This window comes from Lepus europaeus, chromosome 7 (genome assembly GCF_033115175.1).
Source record: "Lepus europaeus isolate LE1 chromosome 7, mLepTim1.pri, whole genome shotgun sequence".
Lineage (NCBI taxonomy): Eukaryota > Metazoa > Chordata > Mammalia > Lagomorpha > Leporidae > Lepus > Lepus europaeus.
The window spans coordinates 125,943,475-125,951,804 of NC_084833.1; positions in this window are offsets into that span (position 1 = coordinate 125,943,475).

Genomic DNA, 8,330 nt, shown 5'->3' on the forward strand with positions numbered 1-8,330 from the left:
CTTTGCTGCTCTGGGAGGAGGATGCCAAACACCTGAGAAGCTGAGAAATGGTGAGTCTGTGGGGCTGGGTGTAGCAAGAAAGAGAACATGGAGATGGCGGAACTGCTGGAACTGGCTGTAGGGAGACGTGGACTTCCTCATGGTCAGCTCTGGAATTGGGGGACGCTTGTCTGTTATTGGGGCAGCTCTCTTTTTGTCTCCTGCACCTTTTTGGTGAGATCTAGCCCCTGCCCCTCCTCCCGGGCTCCAGGCAACCTGTCCTGCCCTGTATACAACAATTTCAGCTTGGCCCTGGATCCCTCAGCAACTTTGTGTTTACTGCCGTCTAGCTGATTTTACTGCCTGGAGCACAATTCTGTTCAGAAACAGTGAGAGTATACCCCATTGCCCTGTTTCTGATGTTAACCTTCCATCTGGTGCTTACTCGTAATAGCAAGCATGATGTTACCTACAGGGCCACATGTATGTAATTTATCATGGTGAGGAAGTTTCCTTCAATCCGAATTTTGTATCAGAAATGTTAGACTTTGTCAAATGTTTTTTTCTGTATTCATTCATATGATTGTGAGTCTTTTGACTTACAGAATTTATTTATGCTCATTGGTTCTTTAGTGTTAAGATAAACTTGCATTTCTGTGATAGCTTATGTAGTCATTCTCTGTTATTCATACAATTATGTTTATACGTTGTATTTGTTTTCTGTGGCTGCTGGAACAGAGGATTTGATGGCTTAAAATAGGAAATTTGTTCTTACAGTCCTAGATATCAGAAGTCCAAAATTAGTATCACTGTGTGAAAATCAAGGCTCTCCAAGGTTCTAGTGCAGCAGCCATTCTTTGCTGCTTCCAGCTTCTGGTGGTGGCTGGCATTACTGGGCTCTTGGTCACAACTCTACAACCTTCAGGGCCAAGATCTGCACAAATCTTTCTTCTCTGGATTCACAATCCTTTCTCTTCTGTTTTCATTGAGTCTACCTCTTGAGTTTATTCCATAGCAAACAATGGTGGCTTTTAGGGAACACTTGAATCCAAGCTGATCTGTACAGCCTATAGCCTGTTTTAAAATTTTATTTTTCAAGATTTATTTTATTTATTTGAAATGCAGAATTGCTAGAGAGAGAAAGAGAGAGATAGAGATAGAGAGAAATCTTACATCTGCTGATACAATCCCCAAATGGCCCACAATGGTTGGGTCTGGGCAAGGCCAAAACCAAGAGCCAGGATATTGTTCCTGGTCTCTCACATGGGTGCAGGGATCCAGCATTTGGACTGTCCTCCACTGACTTCCCAGACACATTAACAGGAGGCTGAATCAGAGGTGGAACAGCCGGAACTTGAACCATTGCCCATATGGGATGCTGGTGTCACAGGTGGTGGCTTTACCCACTATGCCATGATTCTGGCCCCTAAAACCTTTTATTTAATCTCATATGCAGACATCTCTTTTCCTCAGTAATATAACGTTTACAGACTGCAGGGATTAGGACCTGATATCTTTGGAGTCCATTGTAAGCATACACCTCATGTGGTTGAATTTAATTTGCCAGCGTTATTTGAGGATTTTTTCATATTCATGAGGGAAACTTCTCTATAGTTTTCTTCAAAGATTTATTTATTTTAGAGTGATAGGAGAGGGAGGAAGTAAATCTTTTCAGTCACTCATCAAATGCCTGCAATAGCTGGTGCTGGGCCAGGCCATAGCCAAGAGCCAGAAACTCCATCTGGATTTCCCATATGGAAGGCAGGAACACAGCACTGGGGCTATCATCTACTGTCTCCCAGATGCATTAATCTGAAACTGGATCAGAAGTACAGAGTAGTCAGGGCTTTAGCCAGGCACTCCAATACAGGATTGGTCATACCAAGTGGGAGCTTAACTTGGTGCATCACCATACTTCCAGGAGCTGTAGCTTTCTTTTTTATGTATCTGTTTATAACTGTGGTATCTGTATGATATTGACCTCAAGAAATGAGTCCATAAATATTTTGTGTACTTTGGGAGAGATTGCAAGATATTGGTATTATTTTTCAAATGCTTGGTAGAATTCATTAAGGAAAATATATGGGTCTGGACTTTGAGTAATTTTTTAAATTATTGATACAGTTTATTGTTATTTTATTGTTATTATTTTAGGATACTAACATTTTTAGTTTCCTAAGTAAGTGTGATAGTTTATACTTTTCTAGCAATATATGTATTTCATCTAAATTGTCTAATCTGTTGACTTACAATGGTTCACAGTATTTGTTTATAATAATTTTAACAAAAGATTTTATTTATTTATTTGAGTGGCAGAGTTACAGAGAGAGAAAAGGGGAGAGAGAGAAAGAGATCCTCCGTCTGCTGTTTCACTCCCCAAATGGCTAGAATGGCTAGGGCTGGGCACCAGGCCAAAGCCAGGAGCCAGGAGCTTCTTCCAGGTTTCCCACATGGGTGCAAGAGCCCAAGGACTTGGACCACCTCTGCTGCTTTCCCTGTGTGCATTAGCAGGGAGCTGGATCAGAATTGGAACAGTTGGTGCCTCTATAGAATGCTAACAATGCAGATGGTGTCTTAATCTACTTACCACAGTGCTGTACCCTGTTTATAATCTTTTAAACTTCTGTAAGATTAGTGTAACATGCCCTTTACATTTCTTCATTGGTGATGTGTCTTTTTTTGTCTGCATTATTCTACCAAAAACCTTTCCATCTTATTGACCTTTACAAATAACCAACTTTTGATTTCTCTGCTTTTCTCTATTACTTGATATGTCTTATTTAAAGAGGCTTTTGGCAAATTAGATTATTTCTGGATGGACAGCTATATTATATAACTAACTGTGAAAGGCAAAGAATGCCCAGGAAATGAAATTCAAGTCCCTGAAGGCTGTATCAAAAAAAAAGAAAGAAACGAGCAGATTCTTCTAATGGGGGGGGGTGCACTGTGGTAGAGCAGGCTATGCTGTTGACTATGATGCCAGGTTCCAATATGGGTGCTGAGTCAAGTCTCGGCTGCTCTGCTTCCAATTTAGCACCTGCTAATGTATCTGGGATAGCTGTGGAAGATGGCCCAAGTATTTGAGCTCCCTGCTACCCACGTGGGAGACCTGAATGTAGCTCTTGACTTTGGCCTGGCCTGAACTTGGCCATCTGTTAGTGAATCAGCAGATGGAAGATAGCTCTGTTTCTCCTCCTCTCCCTCCCCTTCTCTCCTTCTACCACCTCCGTCTTCTATAACCTGACTTTCAGATCAAATAAGTAAAACTTAGGAAAGGAGTAATGGGAACATGAATAATCTCAGTAAACTATTTTTACTGCACTTGTACATTAAAAAGTATAATGATCTATACTTTTATATATGTAGCTTATTGTTGGTACCTCAACTAACTCTTCAAAAATAGTGAAATCATGTCATTCACAGATTGGAAATAAATGCATTAAGATATTTCTAAAATAAGAAATAGATAATAGTGGTAGAACTGAAGGATTGTGGGCCCAGGAGAAAGGAATAGGAGGATGATAGAAACTGATAAGGCCATATTAGCCATTTTCTTCAAATTTATCTATCAGTTCTGGGCATGCATCCCATTGGCATGCTAAAATGATTTTGTATTTGAAAAGAAATGTTCAAATTTCATAATTTAAAGTTTATATTGCTCTTTTATAGAACATAGATATAAGTTATGAAGTTTACTAATATTTAATAAATTTTATCAGATTCACACCATTTCAGTTTGCTTAATGACAAATGTTGAATTGTAGGTGACTGATCAGAATTACAAAGCCATATAGTAAACTTACAGGCTAAGTTCATAATTTTATAGAACAATAAAACTTGAAATGAACTGAAACTGTCAATAGCAGCTAACAGACAGGTTTTCATTTGTCTAATATCAGCATTCCAGAACATTCCCCCCATTCCCAGAGGGTGTGATTGTAGCCCAATCTTCTCCTAGTAGGAGAATAACAGGTTTTGTATGTTTTGGGAGGGGGAAGCCATTGTAACCCATTAGCTGTACTTTGGAAATTTATATTCATTAAATAAAAGTTTAATAAAAAAAGAAAATACCAAAGAGAACTAGAAAAAAAAAAGATAATTTCTTATATTCACTCAGTCTCCTTCATCCCTTTACTAATGATCTCTGGATGAATCCTTTTTCACTTAAGGACTTTAGGTTATGAACTGATCCAAATTTTGCCTATACTGAATCTATTTAAAATGTCTCCCATGTCTCTCTCACCTGAAAACATCTTGGCTCAGTCAGTTGATTCTTCCTTTTTCAATATTCACAAAGGATAAACCTGGTGTTTCTACTATGTAAGTCACTAAAGGCATTTTAGTTTTGCCCAATATACCCAATGCACTTATGCTGATAAGCCATTGATACCTCCCAAGATTTCTGCTTCCTTTGGTTTTATCAAAACACCACTCCTGTGATTTCATTGTGGCATCAAGCATTGCTGAGTTTCAAATCAATCATATTAGCTTCTACCCATGAAAATAAAAGGACAAATATGCCATTTAAAAGGGTCTTTTTACCTATAATAATGTTCTTATTATCCTCATTTTTGTAAATGATGAGTATGCAAGAAATGTGTAACAAATGCAGATGGGCATTCACAGGTGAATTATTTTCACAAAATAAGTTAAGATTAAGAAAATCAGGAAGCAATTCAGGGTCTCCCATGTCAATGGCACTACTAAGCACTGTTTGTGTGTAGGAGATGGGGATTGGAGAAGCTTGACCATTTATACTTCACATTTTATCTTAAAAAGCTGTAATGGATGAACTCCTTGAATGTTTTCATGAGCATGTTTACTCATAATCATGACAGAAGATAATTATATATGTGTGTGTATATATATATATATATATATATATATATAAATTACTAGGGATATGTGCACAGTCTAGTGAAATCATCAGTAAGTATATCATTTACACAAGAAAAAATGTTTGTAAAAGTATTTATTTATTTAAAAACAGAATTATGGAGACAGAGGGAGAGATATAGAAATCTTTCATCCATTGGTTCACTCCCCAAATGGGCTCAATGGCCAGGCTGGCGCTTACCTTATCTAGGAGTGTGGAACTCCATCTGGGTCTCCCACTTGCATGAAAGTGGCCAACTACTTGAGTCATCTTCTGCTGTTTTCTCAGGTGCACTAGCAGTGATCAGGATGGGAAGAGGAGCTGTCAGTGTCCATATGGGATGTTGGCATTGCAGGCAGTGGCTTAACTCACTGCACCACAACACTGGCTCTCTGCAGAACTTTCATCAACAAACAGCATAAACAGAAGCATCCATTATTATTGTTTAAAAATCACTAAAATTTATTTTACACAATTGTTCCTGTCCCATGTCTTTAATCTTATCATACAAAAATCTAAGCTGTATCTAAACATAATACAATGTTAAATTCAAATTTTGGTGTGTTCCCTTGAAAACATCTTACAGTGTGTCACTTTACTCAGTGTTAGTTAGTTTTACCATCAGAATAAATATTTCTAAATGCAAAATGCAAGATGCAAAAGATTTGGTGTTTGTCTCTGGGACAAATTACTCACCACTCCTTTAATTTAGAATAGGCAGTCTGTGAAATATATTTCTTTGTGGATTTTCATCAAAATAAAAATCACAAAATAAAATAGTTCTGATCTACCTTGAATTTATTATTTATTTTGTATTTATTATACAATCATTTTCTCTAGTATTACTTTTGTAAACATGTTTCATCAATGACCTTAATATAAATTGTTTTATAAGGATAATTCTAAAATAAAAATTATTTTTTATATAATATCTTTTTTTACAAAGTGACAGTAACATTGGTAAATGAGCAAGTTCATAGATAATGATACTTTGCCTTTTTTAGGCTGTAATTCTTTCATATATAAAGAAAACTGGAAACTACATTTCTCTCTGAACATAATGTGTTGTCACTACCACACAGTAATGGAATTACCTCAGACAGACTTTAAATTTTAATTCTTGGATCACAAATATTAACCCAAATGTCTGTTGTTTCACTTTCTAAATCCTACAGAATTTGTGATCACCTTTATTATCTAACTTTGCTGTGCTTCTCACCAATAAACGGTCACTGTCTGGACAAGTACATGTCCTCACAACCCCTACAATGGAATAGATTTTTTAAGACCATTTTTATTGAGGAAGCAGACACAAAAAATGAATCTTTTTAAAATTTCATTTTAAGAGCTTTGGATATGAAAGATACAAGTTGAATATATAAATATGTTTTTTCCAGATACTGAATAGTACCTGAAATCATATAGACTAGAATTCTGGACCCCTCAAGTAAGCCTGGCCAAAGATTTTCACCTATGTTATGTCATTCCTAAAAGTGGTATTTGACAGGTTCACGGCATGAAGAGAGAAACAAAATAATACATTTTGATGCAAATTTTTTCCATTGTGTTCTGATTATTGTTTAAAATTATTTCTTCCATCTGTTTTATTAATTGATCAAAACCAGAAGAACAATAAACATTTAATGATATATGTTGGTTTTTAGCAATAGTTTACATTTATAAACATTTTCAAGCATTTTAGAGGATATCAGAAAATTACTTTTTGGTGGACAATTAGGGTATAGAAAATAAGTAGTAGAAGATAGCAAAATTTAGATACATGTATATTTAAGTCTGTCTATCTATCTAATCTATCTATCTATCTATCTATCTATCTATCTGTCTACCTACCTACCTTAGGAAAGGGATATCACTCCCCAAATCCCTGCAATGGCCAGCTCTAGGCCAGTCCAAAACCAGGAGCTCAGCATTCACTCAGGGTTTTGTGTAGGAGGGAGGGACTCAAGCACCTGTATCACCACCTGGTGCCCCCTAGATTGCCCATCACCAGGAAACTAGAATCAGGAGTGGACCTGGGACTCAAATCCATACACTCTGATGTGGGTGTTCCAAGAAGTGTCTTAACCATTAGACCAAATTCTCACCCTATGCCTAGTTTAAATATACCTGACTGAATAATAATTTTTATTATTTATGGCTAATTTTTTAGGATTTATACTATTAAATATATATGCTTTAATATTTTGCCTGAAAACAAGCTACCTGTAATTAGCAATCCAGAATAATAGATAAGTATTTTTCTCATTTTTATAGAACATTTCTAGAAAAAGATCCTGTTTTATAACAACACTTTAAAAAATTTCATTCAGCTTTAACTATAGAATTAAAATTGCATGAACATCAAGCAAGAAATGTATTTTTAAAAATCATACTAAAAACATGATCATACAGCCTCAACCAATTAGAAAAATAATTCTGAATAAATAAAAATCATGTAAAGATGAACAGCAAAAATAAAATTACATGCCTTTTTAAATAACAAGAACAATCATTTCTGTTAAAAATAAAGCTATGGAGAGGAATAGGCATTTGGCATAGGGGTTAAGATGCTGCTTGGGAACTTTGAGTCCCATATCAGAGGCCCGTGGTTAGTCCCAGGTCCATTTCTGATTTTAGCTTCTTGCTAATGCAAGCTGCATGTGGTGGTCCAGTAGTTGAGTCACTGCCACCCTGAGGGAGATCTGGCTCCTAGCTTTGGCTCCTGCTGGTCCTGGCTCTTAGAGTTTTTGGAATCTGAACCAGCATATTCTCTCTCTCTCTCTCTCTCTTTCTCTCTCTCTCTCTCTCTCTCTCTCTCTCTCTCTTCTCTCACTCTGTCTCTTTTATTTCTGCTTCCCTGCCTTTCAAATAAATTAAAAAATAAATTTAAAGATATATTAACAAAGACACCAGTAAATAAGCCAATAAGAATCTTAGTCAAAAATTTCAATATTAGAAAATAAGAGAATAAAACAAGAAAGAGTAAAAATGAGAAATGTCTTGTTAAAACAAGAATAAATGCATCCCAGGGCAGGCACTGTGGCATAGCAGGTAAAGCTGTCGCCTGCAGTGCTGGCATCCCATATTGGTGCTGGTTTTAGTCCCAGCTGCTCCACTTCTGATCCAGCTCTCTGCTATGGCCTGGGAAAGCAGAAGATGGTCCAAGTTCTTGGGCCCCTGCAACCTGGAAGAAGTTCCTGGCTCCTGGCTTTGGATCGGCACAGCTCCAGCCATTGTGACCAATTAGGGAGTGGGCCATCAGATGGAAGACCTCTCTCTCTCTCCTTCTCTCTCGGTGTAACTTTGACTTTCATTTAAATAAATAAATACACTCCTAATGCTCAGGAGGTGATATAGAAAGAAACAGAAAGGGACAAACCTTAAGTAAATCTAACTAAGGAAAGTACAAATTACTAAGATAGCAATGAGAGTATATTGGTAGATACTGAAAGTTAAAATATATTAATGGTATATG